The 10,886-nt window shown below is 48.0% G+C and overlaps 1 protein-coding gene across 1 annotated transcript in view; it reads right to left on the bottom strand.

The window, feature by feature from the left end:
- The window catches only part of LOC112071482 (catenin alpha-1-like), a 96,833-nt gene that overhangs the window by 67,149 nt on the left and 18,798 nt on the right, over positions 1-10,886 (bottom strand).

Here is a 10,886-nt window from a genome sequence, read left to right as displayed (position 1 = left end):
CGTCACACAGACACTCTCTCCTTGTGTCTACAAGTATGCCGCGCTAGAAATTAAGTATATAGCAAGGCCTTACTTAAGGCGAGAAAAACTGACAGACAAGAAAATCCATTTGGTGTTGTGATAAGGAAGGAAAGAGAGAGGAATGAGAGGAGAAGGACAAGAACGGAATTGATAAGGTCATTTCTCTCTCCCGTGCTGTCACTCACTGTCTACACACATCCCCTTATCAGTCCTCGCTCCTATATCTTCCATAGGTATGACAATCAGATCCCTGGTCTAAAAAATATCACAAGGTCTCACACCTCGACCCACCATCCCACTCACATGGCAACTATCAACGGTCACTCACCTTCAACCCTCACCTGATCCCACTGACCATGGGAACTATCAAGGTCTCCACCTCCGGACCCCACTTCACCATGGGAATATCAAGTCTCACCTCGACCCACTCTCCCACTCACCTGGAATATCAAGGGCTCCCGTCGACCCACTCACCTGGCAATATAACAGGTCTCACCTCGAGCCACCTCACCATGAAATCTCAACGGTCTCACCTCGAGCCCACATATCCGACTGGCACCATGGAATATCAAGGTCTTCACCTACGACCCACCATCCCACTGGACCATGGATTATCAAGTCCTTCACCTCGACCCACTCACCATGGAATATCAAGGTCACTCACCTTCGACCCCACTCACCATGAATATCAGTCTCACCTCGGGACCCACCACCACTGGAATGAATATTCAAGTCTCACCTCCGAACCACATCCCTACCATGAGGTATTCAATGGTCTCTCGGACCACTCAACCCACTCTCCAGAAATACTTCAAGGTTCTCACCTCGAACCCACTCACCATGGAATATCAAGTGGCTCACCTCGACGCCACCTCCACACCATGGAATGATCAAGGTCTCACCGCGACCCCCCACCCCACTCACATAACTATCAAGTCTCACCTCGACCGCCACCCACTCACCAGAATATTCAAGCGGGTCACCTCGACCCAACCATCCCACTCACCATGAGAGACAGGTCTACAACCATCCCCACTCACAGGAATATCAAGGTCTCACCTCGACCCACTCGCCACGGAATATCAAGGTCTACCTCGACCACTCGCCACGGAATATCAAGGCTCACCTCGAACCCACCATCCCAACCGGAATATTCAAGGTCTCACCTGCACACACTCACCATGCAATCCCAAGTTACCTCGACACCCTCACCGATGGAACACTACCATAATATCAATCCCACCCTCCCCACCAACCATCGGATTATCACGGCCACCGTCCCACCCTCCCAACACCACCTGGAATACCACACCAGATCTCGCTTCACCCACCATCCACTCACATGGGAATACCAAAGTCTCACCTCGACCACCCCACACTCAATGAATTATATAGAGATCGTTCACTAGATGAGTGAGCTCCATCTCGATTGAGAGAGAGGGTGAGACGTATGACATGATGGCCTAGTTAAGAAGTCCAAACCCTATCTTGTAATTACATGAACCACACGTTTCCCTACACCCAACCTAGCCACCCACGTTAGAACATGACAGTGATGGCAAAACCAATGATAAGCTTCATTTCTTTTTTTGACAGTATATAACCACCTCCTGACAGTGGACCAGTGATACCTGCTACACTGAACATACAAGGAGATTGAGAGTCTTTACCCTGGGCTACAGAGAGAGAGACCAGCAGCTTCTGTAAATGTCCAGGTAACCCTGACTGATCCTCCTCTCCTTCTGCCTACATGTACAGCGCTTCCCTCTGAGCCCGTCAGTCACTGGCATGTTCCTCATCCTACCTCTTACAGTCCATGACATATTATACCCAGGGTGTGGTCAGGATGGGGCCCTCCTCCAGGCAGGGGACATGGCCGCGGGCTACGAACGCAACGGACTGGAGCTGCCTGGGATTAGCTCCACTTACATAGGCCCCAGACATCTCACTGCTAAACATTGAGAGCCACTGCCCGGGCGTGTCGTGTGTGCCTGTGTGTATGTGACTGGTTGTGAATGACCTTGGAATGTTTGTTTCAGAGAGTGACAGATTTCAGTCTATGATTGGTTCTTTCATTTCTGTACGGACGGGAATATCAAGGTCTCACCTCGACCCACTCGCCACGGAATATCAAGGTCTCACCTCGACCCACCATCCCACTCACCATGGAATATCAAGGTCTCACCTCGACCCACTCACCATGGAATATCAAGGTCTCACCTCGACCCGCCATCCCACTCACCATGGAATATCAACGTCCCACCTCCCCACACACCATGGAATATCAAGGTCTCATCTCGTCCCACCTCCCCACACACCATGGAATATCAAGGTCTCGCCTCGACCCCACCATCCCACTCACCATGGAATACCAAAGTCTCACCTCGACCCCACCTCCCCACTCACCATGGAATATATAGAGATGTCCGTTCACTAGATGAGTGAGTCCATCCATCTGTGGATGTAGGAGGGTGAGACGTATGACATGCATGGCCTAGTTAAAAGTCTAAACCTCATCTTGTAAGTATTTACATGAAATGTCTTCCTCCACACTAGTGGGACCGGTAAAACAGACTAGACCACCCACGTTAATTGACAGTGATGGTCAACCAATGATAGCCTTCATTTCTTTTTTTTGACAGTTAAATCCACCTCCTGACAGTGGACCAGTAGATGACCTGCTACACTGAAATACAAGGAGATGTGAGATCTTTACCCTGGGCTACAGAGAGAGAGACAGCAGCTTCTGTAAATGTCCAGGTAACCCTGACTGATCCTCTCTCTCCTTCTGCCTACTGTAACAGCTCCCTCTGAGCCCGTCAGTCACTGGCATGTTCCTCATCCTACCTCTCTACCAGTCCAGTGACATATTATACCCAGCGGGTGGTCAGGATGGGGGCCTGTCGTCCTGTCAGACACCCCAGGCAGGGGACATTGGCCGCGGGCTACGAACGACACGGACTGGAGCTGCCTGGGATTAGCTCCACTTACATAGGCCCCAGACATCTCACTGCTAACATTGAGGAGCCACTGCCTGGGCGTGTGTGTGTGTGTGTGTATGTGTGTGTGTGAGAATGACCCTTGGAACTGTTGTTTCAGAGAGTGACAGAGTTCAGTCTGATTTGGTCTTTCATGTTCTGTGGGACTGTGCGAGTCAGACATGAAACCTTTTTTCCTATATATATACACATCTCCTGTAACAGTGTGTTAAGACCAATCTAAACCAACAGTCCAGGTCAGAGTGTAGCAGAGTACGTGCGGTCGTAAGGGTTTTTTCCAGATCGAAAAGAGCCTTAGGTGGTGGGGCGTGGGTGGCAGTTGGCCCCATCTCGGCGGGGTAGATTTAAAAATAAAATAAAAACATTTTTAAGCCAATATCCTGCAATTGTCCTCCACATTTCTCCATGGCTAATGCTGTGTTAATTTACTCAAACAAAAACTAATATAGCTAAATTCATTGTTTTGGTAATTTTGAATTCTCCCAATTATTAACAAAAAAATTAAAATAGGTACCAAATTAAATTGTTTTATTTTTATTAATGCTTGGGAGAATAAATTGTATTTATTCACTGTTTGAACTTATGCGGCCCAAAAGGTGGATGGCCCTAGGCTTTCAATTGCAGAGGAAACCCTGGTTTGTGTGTGTGTCTGTGTGCATCGTCTGTGTGTGTTTCTGCTCCAGTCAAATCCCAGAGGACCCTGTGATGAGGACTAAACCTCTGATCAGAGCCGTCTACAACACCAGAGGACCCTGTGATGAGGACTAAACCTCTGATCAGAGCCGTCCTACAACACCAACGACCCTTGCGTGAGACTAAACTCCTGATCAGAGCGTCTTACAACACCAGAGACCCTGATGATTGAGTACTGAAACCTCTGATCAGACCGTCTAAACACCAGAGGAACCCTGTGACGAGGACTGAAAACTTCTGGATCAGAGCCGTCTACAACACCAGAGGACCCTGTGTGAACCTCCGTTCATGGTAAAGAGATCAGTAGACCACCAGTGTTCTTCTACTAGATGCAAGGCGGGGTGTTCGATGGGTCCACTGAACCAGACAGTAGACTCACAAGTAACGAGGCTTCTCATCGATCCTAGGACTAAACACACACCAGGTACAATCCCCCAGTTAGGGACGTTATTAAGTAACAAACACGTTTYGCATCTCCAGGCCTTCAAGCTGCTGAAGAGTCTCTGGAACATCTATATTAAAAAGGCAATAGATCAATTCAATACACACCATCACAATAAATACCTGATAGACTGTAGACTTGTTCATTTATCAGACTAGATACTGGCTGTTATCTGGCTATGATATAGACTTGTTCATTTATCAGACTAGATACTGTATGTTATCTGGCTATGATATAGACTTGTTCATTTATCAGACTAGATACTGTATGTTATCTGGCTATGATATAGACTGTAGGCTTGTTCATTTATCAGACTAGATACTGTATGTTATCTGGCTATGATGTAGACTTGTTCATTTATCAGACTAGATACTGTATGTTATCTGGCTATGATATAGACTGTAGACTTGTTCATTTATCAGACTAGATACTGTATGTTATCTGGCTATTCTCCATGATATAGACTGTATGGTTGTTAAGGTACGACCAGTGAATGTACTGAGTGCATAAGAGATGACAGTTACTCAACGGTGACGAGGAATCTTAATAACGGTCATGACCAATGACTGTCGGTGTGGCGGTAATATGGTCACCGTACCAGCCCTAGCCAGCACCGCGGGCCCCTGTGTTAACGGCTTAATCAATCAGGATAACAAGATTGGATCTCCAGCTCTCCTTCTCTCTCTCAGCCACTGTCCCTCCCATCGTTTTCCCTGTCTCTCCCCCTCTGTCCTGCTCACTCCAATTTAAGAATACAAATAAAAAATGTTGGGTCTGTTTTTCCATGTGTGAATCAGTTAATCAATTGTTTATGGGCTAATAACAGCAAGGCCAATTTCATAAAATAATTAACATACAAAAGCATCCTAAAATTRKAAATSAAATAGCTAAATTACCCTTGGTATGACCGTTTTAAAACAATTCCATATGTTCGCTTAGTAGAACCCCCACACTCATGAAAATGAAAACATACGGTATAGAGAGCATCAGCTAGTGGAGCTCACACATCACTACACAGCCTAAATCACTAAACGGGCTCACACACACACCAGGCCTTTCAGACAGCACTTTGTTCCTGCTGGCCTAAATGTGTGTGTTAATATACATTTAAAAAATGCCATAATGTACCAGGATAATAAACATTAAGGATGTAAACATGGTCTGGGAGTTATATAGTGTTTCATTGAATCAACAACAACAACAAGAAGGTGAGCGATGTTAAAGCTAGCCGATGTTAAAGCTAGCCGATGTTAAAGCTAAGCCATGCTTAAGCAGACGATGTTAGCTAGCGATGTTTAAGCCTAGCGATGTAAAGCTAGCCGATGTTAAATCGCTAGCCGATGTTAAAGCTAGCCGATGTTAAAGCTACCGCGTGTTAAAGCTAGCCGATTGTTAAAGCTAGCCGATTGTTAAAGCTAGCCGATGTTTAAAGCTAGCCGATTGTTAAAGCTAGCCGATGTTAAAGCTAGCCGATGTTAAGCTAGCCGATTGTTAAAGCTAGCCGATGTTAAACGCTAAGCCGATGTTAAAAGCTAGCCGATGTTAAACGCTAGCCGTTGTTAAAGCTAGCCGTGTTTAAAGCTAGCCGATGTTAAAGCTAGCCGATGTTAAAAGCTAGCCGTTGTTAAAGCTAGCCGTTGTTAAAGCTAGCCGTTGTTAAAGCTAGCCGTGTTAAAGCTAGCCGATGTTAAAAGCTAGCCGAAACGTGTTAAAGCTAGCCGATGTTAACTGCTAGCCGATGTTTAAAGCTAAGCCGATGTTAAAGCTAGCCGATGTTAAAGCTAGCCGATGTTATAGCTAGCCGTGTTAAAGCTGCCGTTGTTAAAGCTAGCCGATGTTAAAGCTAGCCGATGTTAAAGGCTAGCCGTTTGTTAAGCTAGCCGTTGTTAAAGCTAGCCGTTGTTAAAGCTAGCCGATGTTAAAGCTAGCCGATGTTAAAGCTAGCCGTTGTTAGCTAGCCGTTGTTAAAGCTAGCCGATGTTAAAGCTAGCCGATGTTAAAGGCTAGCCGATGTTATAGCTAGCCGATGTTAAAGCTAGCCGATGTAAAGCTAGCCGATGTTTAAGCTAGCCGATGTTAAGCTACGCCGATGTTAAAGCTAGCCGATGTTATAGCTAGCCGATGTTATAGCTAGCCGATGTTATAGCTAGCCGATGTTAAAGCTAGAGCCGATGTTATAGCTAGCGATTGTTATAGGCTAGCCGATGTTAAAAGCTAGCCGATGTTAAAGCTAGCCGATGTTAAAGCTAGCCGTTGCTATGCTCAGCGCATTACAAAACATGAAAGAACTGCGTCTACCACTGACAGTTGGGCGGCGAAGAAAAGACCAGAGAGAGACAAGACTAAACACGAGGAGCTTAGTGCACCTCTCTCCTCATTCACAAGTTGGATTAAGGAGGAGAGTAACGGGTACAAATATCTAAGTTAAAAACTTAAACCCCTGACTGGACATAGGTGATTGAGACATGAAGAGAGGCTCATCAATAGTGCACGTGTCGATGTAGGTTGGGTGTCTTCAGTGTGTCACACTCCCCGATCATGTAACAGTAAAGGAAGTCCGGTTCACTGGACACCCCCGTCCCCTTCGGTAGCCGTAAAGGAGAGTTGGGTCTCATTAAATGGTGCACGACGTAGTGTCTGAGTGTGTCGACACTCACCCTGATCATCAGCACGGCCTTGCGGATGTCGCGGACTCATCGTAGACCCAGACGAGAGGCGTCGATGAACTCGTTCTCGTCAACGGGGAGGGTGGGGTTGGCACTCAGAGCCTCTACCGCTGCCTCCACCTGCTCTGTGAACCTGGGCATGACTGGTGGAGGTGGGAGAAAGAAGGGATGAAATGTCACGCAAACTCACAATGCAGCAGTATCGACTGTACTCAGCAAATACACATTTCAGAAAATCCCATGCTACAGAACGGCAGGTCTGAACACAATGCACAAACCAGCCCCTAGCTACCAAGCACCTAGCTCACAACAGGTCTACCCAGCCCACGGCTAACAACAGTCTACCCAGCCCACAGCTAACAACAGTCTACCCAGCTCACAGCTAACAACAGTCTACCCAGCCCACAGCTAACAACAGTCTCACCCAGCCCCTGGCTAACAACAGTCTACCAGCCCCTGGCTAACAACAGTCTACCCAGCCCACGGCTAACAACAGTCTACCCAGCCCACAGCTCAACAGTCTACCCCAGCCCACAGCTAACCACAGTCTACCCAGCCCCTGGCTAACAACAGTCTACCCAGCCCTGGCTAAAACAGTCTACCCAGCCCCTGGCTAACAACAGTCTACCCAGCCCCGGCTAACAACAGTCTACCCAGCCCACAGCTAACAACAGTCTACCCAGCCCACAGCTAACAACAGTCTACCCAGCCCTGCTAACAACAGTCTACCAGCCCCACAGCTACAACAGTCTACCCAGCCCACAGCTAACAACAGTCTACCCAGCCCACAGCTAACAACAGTCTACCCAGCCCACCGCTAACAACAGTCTACCCAGCCCCTGGCTAACAACAGTCTACCCAGCCCTGGCTAACAACAGTCTACCCAGCCCCTGGCTAACAACAGTCTACCCAGCCCCTGGCTTAACAACAGTCTACCCAGCCCCTGGCTAACAACATCTACCCAGCCCCTGGCTAACAACAGTCTACCCAGCCCTGCGCTAACAACAGTCTACCCAGCCCACGGTAACAACAGTCTACCAGCCCACAGCTAACAACAGTCTACCCAGCCCACAGCTAACAACAGTCTACCCCAGCCACAGCTAACAACAGTCTACCCAGCCCATAGCTAACAACAGTCTTACCCAGCCCACACTAACAACAGTCTACCCAGCCCACAGCTAACAACAGTCTACCCAGCCCACGGCTAACAACAGTCTACCCAGCCCCTGGCTAACAGTCTACCCAGCCCACAGCTAACAACAGTCTACCCAGCCACAGCTAACAACAGTCTACCCAGCCCACAGCTAACAAACAGTCTACCCAGCCCACGGCTAACAACAGTCTACCCAGCCCACGGCTAACAAAGTCTACCCAGCCCCTGGCTACCAACAGTCTACCCAGCCCCTGGCTAACAACAGTCTACCAGCCCCTGGCTAACAACAGTCTACCCAGCCACAGCTAACAACAGTCTACCCAGCCCACACTAACAACAGTCTACCCAGCCCACGGCTACAACAGTCTACCCAGCCACGGCTAACACAGTCTACCAGCCTGCTAACAACAGTCTACCCAGCCCACAGCTAACAACAGTCTACCCAGCCCCTGGCGTAAACAACAGTCTACCCAGCCCACAGCTAACACAGTTCCCAGCCACAGCCAACAACAGTCTACCGCCCACAGCCAACAACAGTCTACCCAGCCCACAAGCTAAACAGTCTACCCAGCCCACAGCTAACAACAGTCTACCCAGCCCCTGCTAACAACAGTCTACCCACCCCAGCTAACAACAGTCACCCAGCCCCTGGGCTAACAACAGTCTAACCCAGCCCACGGCTAACAGTCTACCCAGCCCACAGCGAACAACAGTCTACCCAGCCCACAGCTAACAACAGTATACCCAGCCCACAGCTAACAACAGTCTACCCAGCCCACGGCTAACACAGTCTACCAGCCCTGGCTAACAGACAGTCTACCCCGCCCTGGCTAACAACAGTCTACCCAGCCCCTGGCTACACAACAGTCTACCCAGCCCACAGCTAATCAACAGTCTACCCAGCCCACAGCTAACAACAGTCTACCCAGCCCACAGCTACAAACAGTAGCCTACCTCCCCAGCCCACGGCTAAACAGTCTACCCAGCCGCACGGCTTAACAACAGTCCTACCAGCCCCTGCTAAAACAGTCTAGCCCAGCCTGCTACAGACGTCTACCCAGCCCCCTGGCTAACAACAGTCTACCCAGCCCACAGCTAACAACACGTCTACCCAGCCCACAGGCTTAACAACAGTCTACCCAGCCACAGCTATACGACAGTCTACCCAGCCCACGGCTAACAACAGTCTACCCAAGCCCAGGCTAACCAAAGCACCGCTGGCGTCGTACCAGCCCAGCTACAACAGTCTACCCAGCCCGCACAGCTAACAACTAAAACAGTCTACCAGCGCCCTGGCTAACAACAGTCTACCCAGCCCACAGCTAACAACAGTCTCCGCCACAGCTAACAACAGTCTACCCAGCCCACAGCTAACAACAGTCTACCCAGCCCACCAGCTAACAACAGTCCTACCAAGCCCACAGCTACAACAGTCTACCCAGCCCCACACGCTACAACACGTTACCCAGCCCACAGCTAACAACAGTCTACCCAGCCCACAAGCTAACATTGTTCCTCAACTGCAGTGTATGATATACCATTGTCTAGCTTTGAGTCTTTACTTTTATCCAATGTTAAAAAACGATTTCAAATTTTGCTGCATACGACCAAACCAGGTGGTGGGTCATGTGACCCGTTTCAGGAAACTAGGGGTGTTATGTGCGGATCACTACATAACACAAAAGCCATATGAAAATCTTTTTTTTTTTTATCAAAATTAGTTTTGGCAGAAATGCATTCTGGAACATGTGACTTTCATGTGCCTTAACAAAAAACTTGTATGCCATCTGTAAATACTAATAAAGCTTCTTTAATTACGAGCCTAGTTGGTTTGCACAGAAAAAGTGAACAACCGTCCGCTAGCAATGATTGGCTGAGATATTGTAGCTGGGCTGGACATGCGAGAGATGAGTTCTGATTGGTCTACCATGTAGGAAGTTTCTGTCTATAAAATGAGGCGGTCAGTATGTGTAGGTAATCCTTTCTAACTTTTAATAAGATATCACGTAGTAGAACTGCATCAGTGTTGCTTCCACTTTCTGACGACCGAGTTCTGAAATCAGTGGAATCAGAGTCTGATCGCAAGGAGATGGAGAAAAACCTGTCTCCGGATTACATCTTCAAACTAAAGGACAACCGCGGCGTCCGTGACAGAGAGAAGCGCCAACCATGATGTATACAGGTAAGAAAGTGTAGCTAACTACATTTCTGATATTACACGTCTAATTTTGACAGTCGTTTCATTCAAGTTAAAGTGTACGGTTAGCTAACTAGCTAATGTTAGCTGTCTGGCTCGCTAGTTAACGTTACGTGTATGATCTATTATTCGTATCTCAGAGCATTTGAGTTGGCTGTTATAGCCTAAAGTTATTTAGCTAACATTGAACCTGGGTGGTTAGCTACCTGCAGATTCATTCAGGGTAGTAGCATCATGAGTGGGATTATGGTTCATTGTTTACCTAGCTAGCTAGCTACATGTCTTAACAAAAAGACCACACCTATGCAAAAGTAACCCTTTTGGGTGACTTCGTAAATTCAGTCTGGCCATCTACTCCGATTTCAGAGCACTCTCGTCTGAGTTGTGCCTGAGAGGAGAATAACTTATGAAATTACGACACGCTCAACACCCATGGAATATGGCCGGTGTCAGTAAACTTCGGCAAAAAGTGTAATTAAATCGTTGCCAGGAGCACAGTTGTAGTCACCAACGCTCTGGATAACATGAAAACAGCCTAACCAGCTCTGATAGGGGGAGTAAAAATGGTCAGAGTGGATTGTTCCTCATTATGTGTTGGAAGTAGCTAGCAAGCTAACCAACGTTAGCCAGGGTGCTTGACTGCCGTTGTGAGGCCAGAACACTCGGATCAACCCTAATCAACGGCCAGAGTTCCAGTGTGCTCTCTGAACGCCTC

This window comes from Salvelinus sp. IW2-2015, unplaced genomic scaffold, assembly GCF_002910315.2.
Source record: "Salvelinus sp. IW2-2015 unplaced genomic scaffold, ASM291031v2 Un_scaffold1621, whole genome shotgun sequence".
In the NCBI taxonomy this organism is placed as follows: Eukaryota; Metazoa; Chordata; class Actinopteri; order Salmoniformes; family Salmonidae; genus Salvelinus; species Salvelinus sp. IW2-2015.
This window is presented reverse-complemented; position numbering and strand designations above follow the sequence as displayed.